Source organism: Symphalangus syndactylus, chromosome 6 (assembly GCF_028878055.3).
Source record: "Symphalangus syndactylus isolate Jambi chromosome 6, NHGRI_mSymSyn1-v2.1_pri, whole genome shotgun sequence".
NCBI lineage: Eukaryota > Metazoa > Chordata > Mammalia > Primates > Hylobatidae > Symphalangus > Symphalangus syndactylus.
Genome location: NC_072428.2, coordinates 43,042,449 through 43,057,962, shown reverse-complemented (window position 1 = coordinate 43,057,962; position 15,514 = coordinate 43,042,449). Strand labels below are relative to the sequence as shown.

The 15,514-nt window shown below is 37.3% G+C and overlaps 1 pseudogene; it reads left to right on the top strand.

Annotated features, from left to right (window-relative positions):
* Nucleotides 1-938: 938 nt before the first annotated feature.
* LOC129485601 (uncharacterized) lies at nucleotides 939-1,057 on the top strand (annotated as a pseudogene).
* Nucleotides 1,058-15,514: the final 14,457 nt, after the last annotated feature.

Here is a 15,514-nt window from a genome sequence, read left to right as displayed (position 1 = left end):
AGTTCGAGACCAGCCTCGTCAACATGGTGAAACCCTGTCTCTACTAAAAATACAAAAATTAGCCAGGCGTGGTGGCAGACGCCTGTAGTCCCAGCTACTCCAGAGGCTGAGGCAGGAGAATTGCTTGAACCCGGGAGGCGGAGGTTGCGGTGAGCCGAGATCGCACCACTACACTCCAGCCCTGGTGACAGAGTGAGACTCTGTCTCTAAATAAGTAAATAAATAAATAAAATAGCTAGAACACTGGTCAACAAGCTGCAGCCAGTGAACCAAATTGGCCCACTGCCCGTTTTTGAAAATAAAGTTTTATTGGAACACAGCTGCAAACATTCATTTACATATTGTCTATGGCTGCTTTCACAATACAGTGGCAGAGTTGGATAGTTGTAACAGAGATCATTTGGCCCACAAAGCCTAAACTATTTACTATCTGACCCTTTACAGAAAAACCTTTGCCAACCCCTGATTTAGATGAATACTCCTATTTTGGCATATAATATTATAAGGACACTTTTTTAATACACCTGACCCTCCCATGAGACTATAAGCTCTTTATATGCAGTGAAAGTGCCTTATTCATCTTCACAACTTAGCAGCTGGTACGGTGGCTGCCATAGAGTGGACCTAGAACAAAAATGTGTAAAGTTTCAGGAAAAATTGTGAGTAATAACGATAGACTGTTAATAAGTTTTGAAGATATAAAGTAATACCTAGACCAAACACTAAAGGGCTATCAAAGAGGCACATTAAAAAACAATATGGTAAATCAAAATGGGATTCTAAGAAATGACCAACTAATTCACAGGAAGGCAAGGAAAAGAAAACAGAAAGACAAAAAAGAGTGAACAAACAGAAAACAAAACATAAAATGGTAGACTTAAGCTTTAACATATCAATGACACTAAATGTAATAGTCTAAATACACCAACTGAAAAACAGTCTATGGCCATACCACCCTGAATGCACCTGATCTCATCCAATATTCTAAGCTAAGCAGGGTCAGTCCTGATTAGTACTTGGATGGGAAACCACCTGGGAATATCAGGTGCTGTAGGTTTTCTTGTTTGTTTGTTTTGGTTTTTAGACAGGGTCTTACTCTGTCACCTAGGCTGGAGTGCAGCAGCTCACTGCAACCTCTGTCCCCCAGGCTCAAGCAGTTCTCCCACCACAGCCTTCCAAGTAGCTGTGACTACAGACACTCGCCACCACACCTGACTGATTTTTTTTTTTTTTTTTGTAGACACGAGGTCTCGCTAAGCTGGTCTTGAACTCCCGGGCTGAAGCTATCTACCTGCCTTGACCTCTCTTGAATTACAAGCGTGAGCCACCATGCCCAGCCAGTAGGTTTTTTCAAGACTGCAATCGTGTATTGAAAAATAAAATTAAATTAAAATTAAAATAGTGGATTAAAAAACATGACTCAACTATGTGCTACCTATAAGAAACTCACTCCAAAGACAATAATATAGGTAGGTTGAAAGTAAAAGGATGGAAAAGGTTGCATTCATTTCCTATTGCTACTATGACAAATTACTACAAACTTAGTGGCCTGAAAGGACACAAATGTGTTATCCTACAGTTTGGTAGGTCAGAAGTCTGATACAGGTCTTACAAGGCTAGAGTCAGGGTATTGGCAGGGCTGCATTTACTTCTGGAAACTCTGGAGATAATTTGTCTTCTTGTCTTTCCCAACTTTCTAGCTTCTAGAGGTCATCCACATTCTTTGACTCATGGTTCCCTTTCTCCATCTTCAAAGCCAGCAATGGCAGGTGAATCCTTCTTAGATCACATCACTCTGACCTCCTCTTCTGCCTCCTTTTTCCACTTTCAACAATCTTGTGATTACATTGAGTCCACCTGGATAACCCAGGCTACCCTCCTCATCTCAAAGTCCTTAATTTAATCACACCTGCAAAGTCTCTTTTGCTGTGTAAGGTTACACATTCACAGGTTCTGAAAATTAGGACATGAACATCTTTAGGGTTATTATTCTGCCTGCAACAAAGGTATATCATGTAAACTTTAATCTAAAAAAGCAGGTGTGGTTATATTAATATGAGATAAAGTAAACTTCAGAGCAATAATTATTACCAGAGACAGAGAGGGATATTACATAGTGGTAAAAGGGTCAATCCACCAAAAAATAAAATAAAATAAAATAAAAAGACAATCCTAAATGTGTATGTACCAAACTACAGAATTACAAAATATGTGAAGTAAAAACTGATAGTAGTGAAAGAAGAGAAATCCATAGTAGACAGAAATCCAAAAAGAACATAGAAGAACTCAATGTGTCATCAATCAACAGGATCTAATTGATATTTCTACAACACTCCACCCAACAACAGCAGAATATACATTCTGTATATTCTTGTGTGTATATACTTATGAAACATATACCAAGATAGACTATGTTCTGGGTCATAAAACAAACCTCAACAAAATGTTAAAAAATTGAATCATACAGAGTGTATTCTCTGACCACATGGAGCCAAACTTGAAATTCATCACAGAAAGATAATAGGAAAATCTCCAAACACTTGGAAACTAAACAACACACTTCTAAACAATCCATGGGTCAAGAGGCAGCCTCAAGGAAATTAAAAAAAAAAAACATGTAAATAAGAATAACGTATCAAAAGGCCGGGCGCGGTGGCTCACGCTTGTAATCCCAGCACTTTGGGAGGCCGAGGCGGGCGGATCACAAGGTCAGGAGATCGAGACCACGGTGAAACCCCGTCTCTACTAAAAATACAAAAAAATTAGCCGGGCGTGGTGGCGGGCGCCTGTAGTCCCAGCTACTCGGAGAGGCTGAGGCAGGAGAATGGCGTGAACCCGGGACGCGGAGCTTGCAGTGAGCCGAGATTGTGCCACTGCACTCCAGCCTGGGCGAAAGAGCAAGACTCCGTCTCAAAAAAAAAAAAAAAAAGGAATAACGTATCAAAATCCAAATTTGTGTCACAAATTTTCCAGCAGTACTGGAAGGAAAATTTATAGCCCTTAAATACACATACTAGAAAAGAGAAAAAGTCTCAATAATCTAAGCTCATACCTCAAGAACATAGAAAAAGAAGAGCAAAGTAAACCCAATGCAAATAGAAGGAGGACTTGATAAAGATAAAAGCAAAAATCAGTGAAATTGAAAACAGAAAACAATAGAGAAAATCAACAATATAGAGCTTTTTTTTTGAAAAGACTGATAAAATTGATAAATCTCTAGCAAGACTGACAAAAATAGAAGACACAAGTTAACATCAGGAATGAGTAGAGAATATAACCATAGATCAGGCAGACATCAAAAGGATAATAGGAATACTATGAACAACTCAAAACAAATGCCTTTGACAACTTAGGTGAAGTGGACCAATCCTTAAAAAAGACAAACTACCACAACTTACACAATATAAAATTGATAATTCAAATATCCCTATAACTATCAAGGATATTGAATTTGTAACTTAAAAATCTTCACCAAAAAGAAATTTACTGGCCAATTTTTTTCCCTGGAGAATTCTATCAAACATTTAAAGAAAAATTACTACCAATGCTACAGTCTCTTCTGGAAAATGGAAAAGGAGAGAACACTTTCCAATACATTTTGTGAAGCTAGTATTACCCCAGTACCAAAGCCAGATAGAGAGAGTGCAAAAAGAGAGAAAACTACAGACCAATATTTTTGCTAACTATAGATAAAAAAAAAATTTAGCAAAATATTAGCAATGAGAATTCACCAACATATAAAAAGACATATACACCATGAGTGAGTGGATTTACTCCAGGGATACAACACTAGTGCAATATGTAAAAATTCATGTAATATACCTTATTAAAAGGCCAAAAAAGAAAAACTACATGATTATATCAATTGATAAAGAAAAAAATGACAAAATTTAGGAACTATTGATAAAAATGCTCAGAGAAGCAAGAATAGAAGGGAATGTCCTCAACTTACAAAGAACATCTACAAAAAATCTACAGCTAACAATATATTTATTGATGAAAGACAAAATAATTTGCCCCCAAGATTGGGAACAAGCCCAGAATAGCAGTGAGCTCCCATAGTCCCAGCTACTCCAGAGGCTGAGGTGGGAAGATTGCTTGAGCCCAGGAGTTTGAGACCAGCCTAGGCAACACAATGAGACCCCTTCTCAAAAAAAAAAAAGGCTGGGTATGGTGGTTCACACTTGTAATCCCAATGCTTTGGGAGGCCAAGGCAGAAGGATCACTTGAGCCCAAGAGTTCAAGATCAGCCTGGGCAACACAGCAAGCCCGTCTCTACAAATTTCTTTTAAAAATTAGCCAGGCATGGTGGTACATGACTGTAGTTCTAGCTACTTGGGAGGCTGGTATGGGAAGATTGCTTGAGCCTGGGAGTTCAAGGCTGCAGCAAGCAATGATCACACCATTGTGTTCTAGCCTTGGTGACAGAGTGAGAGCCTGTCTCTAAAAAAAGAAACAACAACAACAAACAATTGGGAACAATATTCTTAATCTTATTGAGAACTATTAACATCTATCAACGTATCAACAAGCATGACTAATGGCTATCTTTCTCATTACTCATATTCACCATAGTACTGGAACTTATAGCCAGTGCAATAAGGCAAGAAAAGAAAAATCATATAGACTGGTAAGAAATAAAATGGTTTTTATTTGATTGTGTATGTGGAAAATGTCAAGAAATCTATTTTTAAAAGTTAAAAAAAATTCTAGAACAAGTGAGTCCAGCAAGGATGCAGGATACAGAAAAAATACATAAATCAATTTTTTTTTTTTTTTGAGACAGAGTCTCGCTCTGTCACCCAGGCTGGAGTGCAGTGGCATGATCTCCACTCACTGCAAGCTCTGCCTCCCAGGTTCATGCCATTCTCCTGCTTCAGCCTCCCAAGTAGCCGGGACTATAGGTGCCCACCACTACGCCTGGCTAATTTTTTGTATTTTTTAGTACAGATGGGGTTTCACCGTGTTAGCCAGGATGATCTCAATCTCCTGACCTCGTGATCGACCTGCCTCGGCCTCCCAAAGTGCTGGGATTACAGGCATGAGCCACCGCACCCAGCCAAATCAATTGTATTTCTGTATACTTGCAATGAACACATGGACACAAAAGTACAGTACTATTTATAATTGCTCTAAAAGCAGGTATAAATCTAAGAAACATGTGCAAGACTGGTATGCAGGACACTACACAACACTCATGAAGTCAAAGAAGATCTAAATAATGGAGAGAGAGAGACATGCTCCGTTCATGGATAGAAGATTTGACATAGTAGTTATCTATTGTCCTCAAATTGATACATAGGTTTAATGCAATTCCTATCAAAATCCCAGCAAGATATTTTGTAGATTGCATTATTCTAAAATTTATAAGGAAAGACAAAGAAACTACAAGAGCCAAAGCAATTCGAAAAAGAAAAATTAAGTAGGAGGTAACTCAGTCTACCAGATTTCAGGACTTATTGTATAGCCACCGTAAAAAAAACTGTAACATTGGCAAAGTGATAGACACATAGATAAATGAAACAGAATAGAGAATCCAGAAATAGACTCACACAAATATGCCCAACTGATTTTTACAAAGGTGCAAAAGCAATTCAATGGAGAAAAGGCAGGCTTTTCAACAAATGGTGCTGTGGAGAAACTGAACACCCAAACATACAAAAAAACTAAAACTAAAATGTCACATCTTATACAAAAATTAACTCCAAATGAATCATGGACGTAAATGTAAAGTGTACAATTACAAAACTATAGAAAAAAAATAGGAGAAAATCTACAGGATCTAAGGCTAAACAAGGAGTTCTCAAACTTGACACCAAAAGCACAAGCCATAAAGGAAAAACTGATAAGTTCATTAAAATTATGAGCTTTTGTTCTGTGAAAGATCCTGTGGAGAGGCTGAAAAGACAAGCTATAGACTAGGAAAAAATATTTGCTAACTACTTACCTGACAAAGGACTAGTATTTAGAACATATTTTTTAAACTTTCAAAATTAAACAGTAAAAACAAATCCAGTTGGAAAATTAGCAAAAGACATAAACAGACATTTCACTGAAGAGGACATAGAGATGGTAAATAAGCACATGAAAGGATATTCAACATCATTAGTCATTAATGGCATGCAAATTAAAACCATAAAGAGATATCACTGCATACCCATCAGAATGGCTAACGGAAAAAATAGTGACAACACCAAACGTAGGCAAGGATGCAGAGAAACCAGATCATTCACACATTGCTTTTGGGAATGCAAACTGGTATAGCCTCTCTGGAAAACAGCCACTTTCATTAAAAAACAACTAAATATCCAACTACCATATGACCCATCAATTGCATTCCTGGACATCTGTCCCAGAGAAAGAAAGCTTATATTCACTCAAAAGTCTGCATACAAATATTTATAGCAGCTTTATTTGTAATTGCCAAAAACTGGATGTCCAGATGTACTTCAGTGGGCGAAAGGTTAAACTGTGGTATATCCATACCACAGAAGATTACTCAGCAATAAAAATAAACAATTAATCCACACAACCTGAATGAATCTCTAGAGAATTATGCTGGGAGAAAAAAGCCAGTCTCAAAAGGCTAGACACATTGCACAATTACGTTTATGTAAAATTCTGGAAGTGACAGAATTACAGACATAGAGGACATATTAGTGATTGCCAAGGAGGGCATGGGGGCAGATGGGAAGGGGATGTGACTATCAAAAGGCAACATGAGAGATCCTTGTGGTGATGGAAACGTTCTGTATCTTTAATTTGAATATTAATATCCTGCTTGTGACATTATACTATGGTTTTCAAAATGTCACCACTGGCGGGAACTGGGTAGAGGGTACATGGAATCCTTCTGTATTGTTTCTTACAACTGCATGTGAATCTATAATAATCTCAAAATTAAAAGTTTAATGCAATTTTGATATCTTTCATTTAGGGCATCATAGGCAAATTAAGAATAAGCCCTTATAATTGTATGATCTTTACAGTCTTAAAGGATGTTTCACATTCATCATTTTGCAGAACCACTGACTCATTCATTCATTCATGAATCATTTAAACAAATTCAGGCAATTATTAAAAAATTATCTATCAAGCATAGTGCTTAGGCTCAGATTACAGTTATAAACCCTCTAATTCTTTATCTCAAGCTGCTCACAATCTTTTTATCCTCACTAACTACCTGAGGTGAGTAGAGTGGGTATTATCATTTTTGTTTTGTAACTGAAGAAACTGAGAACCAAAAGGTATGTGACTTGTCCAAAGTCACACAGTTACTTTACCATGAGGCTAGCAGTAGAACTGGAGTCTTCTCCCTGTCTTATATTCTCTCCATTTCACCCATGTTAAAGCAAAATGGTAAAGAATACAGGCTTTGGAGTTCAGATAGGCTCAGTTCCATCATTTATTAGCTGTTTGCCCTTGGGTAAGTATGTCAATGGCTCTAGGCCTCAGTTTCTTCCTCTGTAGAATAGAAATAATGCCTCCCACCTTACAGAATTCTACGAGATTTCAATATGTTAACGTGTGCATTATGCTTAAAATAGCACCCAACACATAATAACAGCTAAAAAAATGCAGCTGACATTAGATATTGCCCTTACACCAAATAAGTAACATAATGAGAACTATAATAATCTAGAATTAATAGCTCATACAAATACATGGCATGTCTTCTGTAAGTCTTCCAACTGTCATTAAACATCAGTTAATATCCATACATTGCTATGAGGCAAATGGGTAGAAATATTTAAGGTTTCCATTTGAGAGAACAGAGAAGTAGCATGTTTGGTAGGGCATTAAAATGTCTCAAAGAGAGTACTGAGACTGTAGTTAAAAGCCCCTTTTGTTCATGATTATTTTTAAGGAAATTTAAACATAAAACCCATTTCAAACCATCTCATATTGGCCACAAAGAGAAGGTGGGGTGTCCATTCCTCGTTTGTACCTTGTAATTCTTTCCCTGTTGTTTAACTGGTGACCATATGTCAGAATGTGCATGTGTTTTATGCAGCCAGATGCGTGAGGCATAAAGACCGTAATCAGTTCCCTCCCATAACAATACCTTATTTTTTACCTGTCCAACAATCATGGATTAATTATGAGCCTCGTCTCCCCAACAGGTGGTGCCTGTGATCCCATGACCATATCAGATCCATCTTCAAAATCAAGCAGGTAAACAGTCTATCCAGAATTTCTAGCATAAATGTTCATCAGCTGTATACACAAGCAGGTAGGGCAGGTGTGGTCATTAATTTACCAGACTGTTCTTTGACTTGGTATTTCAGTGTCTAGTGTCTGTTGACAGAGTTGACAAGGCAGTTCTAAGCAGCCCCATTATGGATGTCAACTTAAATCAGGCCATGCTAGGTCTGACATTCAAAGATTTGCCTAACCATTTCCAAGTGGGACACTGATATGATCCCTTCTCTCCTCACTACCTTCTTGGAGGCACCTGGCACTCACCAGTTTCCCTGGTGGCTTATGTCGGGGGTGCCTAAAATAGTTCCAACTTCAAACATTCTCTTGGTCAATCACACAAACTACCAGAGCCATTGAAGCATGTACCTTTCAGCCTGTCTATTATGTCTCTAAATGGCACAAAAATTCTTTGTCAAACTATGTGTTCTAAGATTCAGAAAATAAAGTCATCATAGTTTAAGGCCCAAAGACTAGAAATAGTTGAGGTTAGATGTAAAAGGAAAGCAAGTTATTTTCCAGCCATGACACTGCCGAAAAGTCATGTAGGATGCCACACAACAAGGAAAAGCTCATATGCAATGGCTTAACTTATGAGCTAAACTAACTGCATTCTTCATGGAAAACGACTTTTACTTGAAGGACTGACAGTCATTTGGACCTGGGCATTTGACAGACATTTTCTTGAAAATGAATTAAGTGAGCTTCTCACTTCAAGGAAAACAAATGACTTATTTATTTGTCAATATCAAAAGTTGAGCTGTCAAGCATTAGAATTTTGGAAAGCTTTCATCAACAGCTATGTGACTTATACAAATGGGATAGATGAACATTGGGACCTATAAGTTTGAATGAGATCCCCAAGCAGATAGAAAAGAAGAGGGTTGTGAAACCCTCCTAGAGGATGGAGAGGGAAAAAAAAAAGCAGAAAGAGATTAAAGATGAGCAGTCAGGGAAGTAGAAGAAGAACCAAAATAGAGTCATGGAAGGCAAGAGAGGAAAGAAATCAATAACACTAAAGGCTGCAGAGAGCAACCGCCATTTGTCTACACAGAGGACTTGGCCAACAGAGCCCAGAAGGCAGTAAATGCTGGGTTCTGTTTTTGAGAAATGCTGAGACATCTGGCTGGTAGGCCCAAAAGGGATGTGAGACGGTGGCCTGTTGAAGAAGCAGGAACATGGGAAACTCAGCTTGCTTGTTGGTCTTTGTGGATGATAGCTCAGGCAAGATGCAGAACTGAGATTAGACTTCAGGTCTTCTTGTTTCCGGCCCAGGACTTGATTCTTATTGCGTTTCAGAGCTGTGTCTCTTGCTTCTAATATTTGAAACAGATGCTGTGAAATCTATAATTTCCAGCTTTGAAATGAATCAATATGTTAACCTCCCACTTCTCAGATGCATTCTGAAGAAATAGTACTAAGTGTGACACAAGGTTAGAACATCAAAATATGTAATCCAGCTAACCTGGACCTGCTTCTGCTCTAAGGTTCCTCCAGCAAGGGGTCACAAATATTAATAAAATGTAACTCTGACTCCCAAAAGCCTTTGTGACTAAGTACTTAGGTTCTCACTGAAAACCTCTACTGAGTTCTCTTGAAAGGGTCCCAAGGAAAGGTTTCACAGGCGCTTCTCAAACCATTGGTGCTGAAGGAGCAGGATTTCGAAATCTCCAATCCATCACGGACTGATGTTTTTGTAAAATGCAATCAAAGTGGATAATTTGAAAAAAACTAAATGAATATATAATACAAGTCCAATATTTATGGTTAGATCCAACAAATATAAAATTAAATTTCAATAAATATTATCAGAACTAGTGTAACATAGGGGATTTTAAAATCACAGAAACTATACACATTGAAATTGTGCATATGTGAGTAATAAAATTATTATTACATTTGTAACTTTTGTTGTTCTGTGATTATAACTAAACACTTATGAGTAAAATAGAAATTACCCATAATAAACTCCTATACTCACACTTTGAATAAACAATATAACAGTTTAAATATTTGACATTTTTAACACAAACAAAATGAGCTTGTTGCTTCCTTATTAACATATTTAATCTAGGTTAGAGTGATGAAATATACTTACAGAAGATAATGTATATCTAAATTATTTCTACATTTTGACTCAATATTATTCATAATAGAGAAATCAGTCTCCCAGAGGCCTGTTGACAGGGTGGAAGAAGAGATTCAAAGCAATTTCAGGAAGCACAGGATATTCATTTTTAACCTTTACACAAAATGAAGCAAATGATGCTGTATTTCAAAATTCATCTTCAATCCTTCAACAGTTGCCAGTTTTAACATATCCTGTAGAGTTTATTAAATTTAAATTATCTTTTCTTTTTTAGAGACAGGGTCTAGAACTGTAGCCTAGGGGTGTGCAATGGCACCATTACAGCTTACTCCAGCCTCAAACTCCTGCCTCAAAGGATCCTCCTGCCTCAGCCTCACAAGTCTCTGGGATTACAAGCCACCATGCTTGGCTCTAAATTATCTTTTGATAAAAGAAATGGATTATTTATATTGGGACTTCACTTGGTGGAAAATAAAATTTCAAAACATACTTTCAAATTTGATAAGTATTCAGAGATAACTTTTCACAGACACGCAGTAACCAGATCACTTCATTAATAATTGTTGTGACATTATAGAACACGTCCTAACAATCTATAGAAACTCAGTTCTTCCAAGTTTCTAACTTTTTTATTCCCTTAGATCTTATCTGCCGTTGGAAAAAATGCTGCATTCCCACTTTGCATAGAGTATTATGATCATTAAAATTATCAAAATATCAGACAAATAAGCAAATCTGGTTATCCAATTAACATCTTTGAATAGTTGACCAAAATGGCTTCTTCCCTTGCAGAAACACACAGTGTTCATTCCATAGTCAAATATGCTTGACAGAGTTTTTCTTCTCAAAAATCATTGACCTCTGCATGCAGCAACAGTCATTTATAATCAACTTCCATATTATTATGTAATAAAAAGAACAATACATTTAAAATATTAGCTTTTACATGATTCACAATTTTTACTCTATAACTTAATGGAATGTTTAATTCAGCTTGCTTTTTTAACAGCAAAACTTTGTCAATGAAGGAAGCCAGGCATTGATTTACATTCTGGCACAAATGCCTTAATCTGAGTAACTATGCCATAATGTCATCACAAGGAACATACACCTACCCAACACTTAAACTCTAAATCACATTTGTTTATAATGGGATTCTTTGTAACTATAGAAAGTTCAGGGCTAATTGAGTTCGTTGAAAGCAAAAAAAATAATAATTATTATTTCTTCATATCACCGTCATGTTCTTCATAACACACCAGTATAGGCCAGGCGCAGTGGCTCAGACCTGTAATCCCAGTGCTTTGGGAGGCCGAGGCAAGTGGATCACCTGAGGTCAGGAGTTCAAGACCAGCCTGGCCAACATGGCGAAACCATGTCTCTACTAAAAATACAAGAATTAGCTGGGCGTGGTAGCAGGCACTTGTAATTCCAGCTACTCGGGAGGCTGAGGCAGAGAATCGCTTGAGCCCGAGAGGCGCAGATTGTAGTCAACCGAGATCATGCCAGTGCACTCCAGCCTGGGCAACAGAGCAAGACTCTGTCTTGAAAAAATAAATTAATCAATCAAATAAAATAAAACACCAGTATAAATACTAAAAGAAATCGACCATGTTAGTAATATCTGTGGATTTGTCAAATTTCAGTGAAGTAAACATTACAAGTTTTTTGTGTTCTATGAGTTGGTTTTTCTTATCAATAGTCATTTTTTAGTACATTGAGCGATGGTATTACTACTTTTTTTTTTTCTTTTTGAGACAGAGTCTCTATTGCTGAGGCTGGAGTGCAGTGGCACAATCTTGACTCACTGCAACCTCCGCCTCCCTTGTTCAAGCAATTCTCATGCCTCAGCCTCCCAAGCAGCTGGGATTACAGGTATGCACCACTACACCTGGCTAATTTTTGTATTTTTTAGTAGAGATGGGGCTTTGCCATGTTGGCCAGTCTGATCTTGAACACCTGACCTCAAGTGATCTGCCCACCTTGGCCTCCCAAAGTGCTGGCATTACAGGCGTGAGCTGCCGTGCTTGACCAATGGTGTCATTTTAAAACAGCATTTGAAGCATATATTTTGCCACAGATTCACTCAACATTTATAAGCCAACGTCTTTGGCTTATAATGGAGATTCCATTGCTCCAACATAATGGAGATTCCATTGCTGGAATCTCCCAGCAATGTCTCAGCAACTGTAAGGGTCTTAGACTTAGCAACCTGAGGTGCTACTTTATAAGATGCCTGTAAAACCCCATCAAAAAGTGGGCGAAGGATATGAACAGACACTTTTCAAAAGAAGACATTTATGCAGCCAACAAACACATGAAAAAATGCTCATCTTCATTGGTCATCAGAGAAATGCAAATCAAAACCACAATGAGATACCATCTCACACCAGTTACAATGGCAATCATTAAAAAGTTAGGAAATAACAGATGCTGGAGAGGATGTGGAGAATTAGGAACACTTTTACACTGTTGGTGGGACTGTAAACTAGTTCAACCATGTGGAAGACAGTATGGTGATTCCTCAAGAATCTAGAACTAGAAATACCTTTGACTTAGCAATCCCATTACTGGGTATATACCCAAAGGATTATAAATCATTCTACTATAAAGACATATGCACACATATGTTTATTGCAGCACTGTTCACAATAGGAAAGACTTGGAACCAACCCAAATGTCCATCAATGATAGACTGAATTAAGAAAATTTGGCACATATACACCATGGAATACTATGCAGCCATAAAAAAGGATGAGTTCATGTCCTTTGTAGGGACATGGATGAAGCTGGAAACCATCATTCTGAGCAAACTATCGCGATGACAGAAAACCAAACACCACATGTTCTCACTCATAGGTGGGAATTGAACAATGAGAACACTTGGACACAGGGCGGGGATCATCACACACTGGGGCCCATCGTGGGGTGGGGGAATAGGGGAGGGATAGCATTAGGAGAAATGCCTAATATAAATGACGAATTAAAGGGGGAAGCAAACCAACATGGCACATGTATACATATGTAACAAACCTGCACGTTGTGCACATGTACCGTAGAACTTAAAGTATAATAAAAAAATTTAAAAAAAGAAAAAAAAATAAATAAAACAAAAAAAGATGCCAGTAAAGTACTAATGATTATATATGAAATATTGAACATCTGCTTCTGTTAGCTTTTTAATCATCACATTTTAATTTCAATATTCTTTCAAATAAATCTTTTTTGGTTTTATATGTAAGTCCTACTTAAGTTTTGATGGATTTATTGCTTCATTACATGGTACATTTCTATAAACGAAAACACCACATTTTTAAGCACTTCATCATCAGTTCAGGCTACAAACCTGTACTCAGCATATGACATATCATATTTCCAAGTAAAACTAGTATGAATGTGTTTGATCTTCAGTTTTTCAGAATCACTCTCATTATTACCATTTGGTTTATTACTGCCAAATTCAGAAAAGTTGTATCATTTCATGATGAAATGGTCCAGTAGAGCTTGTTTTGCCATCTGTGAATTAAAGTTAACAATAAATAGAACAACTTTTATTTTGTAATTTAAGTAAAATTTTAAGTTTCAAAACAGCCTTGATTAAAAATTAAAATAGTCATAAAACTATTTTTACAACCTTACATTTTTCTCAGGTTTTTATAAACTTTTGGGTTACAGTTGTTAGACCTTAAAATATCACATTATTAATGTGGTCCTATTGCACTAGTTGTGTGATTTGTCAGATTCCCTGTTCTACAAGTTCACGGACGGGTATTATGCACTTGGGTTTGCAGCAATGCCAAAGAGCTATAAAAGTTTCTAAATGCTGACTGACAATTTTTTTTTTGAGACGGAGGCCCGCTGTGTCACCCAGCTGGAGTGCAGTGGCACGATCTTGGCTCACTGCAACCTCCGCCTCCTGGGTTCAAGCGATTCTCCTGCCTCAGCCTCCTGAGTAGCTGGGACTACAGGTGCATGCCACCATGCCTGGCTAATTTTTTGTATTTTTAGTAGAGATGGAGTTTCACCATATTGGCCAGACTGGTCTCAAACTCCTGACCTCATGATCCATTGCCTTGGCCTCCCAAAGTGCTGGGATTACAGACATAAGCCACTGCGCCCGGCCAACAATTTTTTCACTTAGCATATCACAGACAGATAAATAATTCATCATCCCACATGTGCAGCAGTGGTTTATACATCAAAACTTCATTAAAATCCTCTTTAATCATCTCTATCTCTCTTCCAAAAGTGCAACTCTCTCATCTTCTCTATCCCATAACCTATTCCTCTGATATGTGTTCCCTCTGGGCAAACCCAACTACCTTCTTAGTAAACACTTCCTTTTACCTTCAGCCATTCATAAGGTCTTCTACTCCCCCCAAGTCAGCAGTGCAAAAATCTCTTCCCCTGGACTTGCTGTTCTTAGAGTATCTATATATGTATGTGTGTGTATGTGTGTGTGTGTGTGCACGCACATGCATGTGTGTGTGTTGTGGGATGGAGGTGGTTGATCACATGGTTTGAAGACTGCAATACAATTGTAAATACAAATATTTATAATTTAGTGTTTTGTTCTTGTAACAACAGTATATGATAGAGCAAAATTGAAAACTAACTGAGAACGCACTAGAAAATTGGTAAATAAGAATATAACTTCCAGGAACAGTATTCAGGTATTAAAATAAATTAAAAGTACCTGGTAACAACTACAGTGATTGCCTTTGAGTGGGCATCTTTCTACTCTGCCTACATATTTATTTTTTTAAAAATAATGAGTACATAGTTCTTTTATATTTTTAAAAGTATTTTTAAATATGAGTTAAAAGAACATAATTCAATACACATTTTTCAGTGTTTGCCATGTTCTATGGTCTCTGCCAAGGAAATCATAGACTAACAAAACTGTATCACTTCCGTTTTGCAAAGGATGATACCAATGATTTTCAAAAAGCCCATTACAGAAGTTAAGAAAAACATTATCAGGATTCAAATAGAAAAATGAGCCAAAGATATAATCATAAATTCATTTAAAAAATAAAAATGTTGCAGTCCACAGGTAGGAAATCTTCAGTAAGCCAAAAATTCTAGCTAAAGCAACTTAGACATACCATTTTTTATCTCTAAATTATTGAAAATGTCAAGCAGTGATAAATAACACTTAATGCTGTGGACATTCAGTGAGGCTGGTTCCCCCAAAGACTGCAGGTGGCAGTGTAAACTAGAACA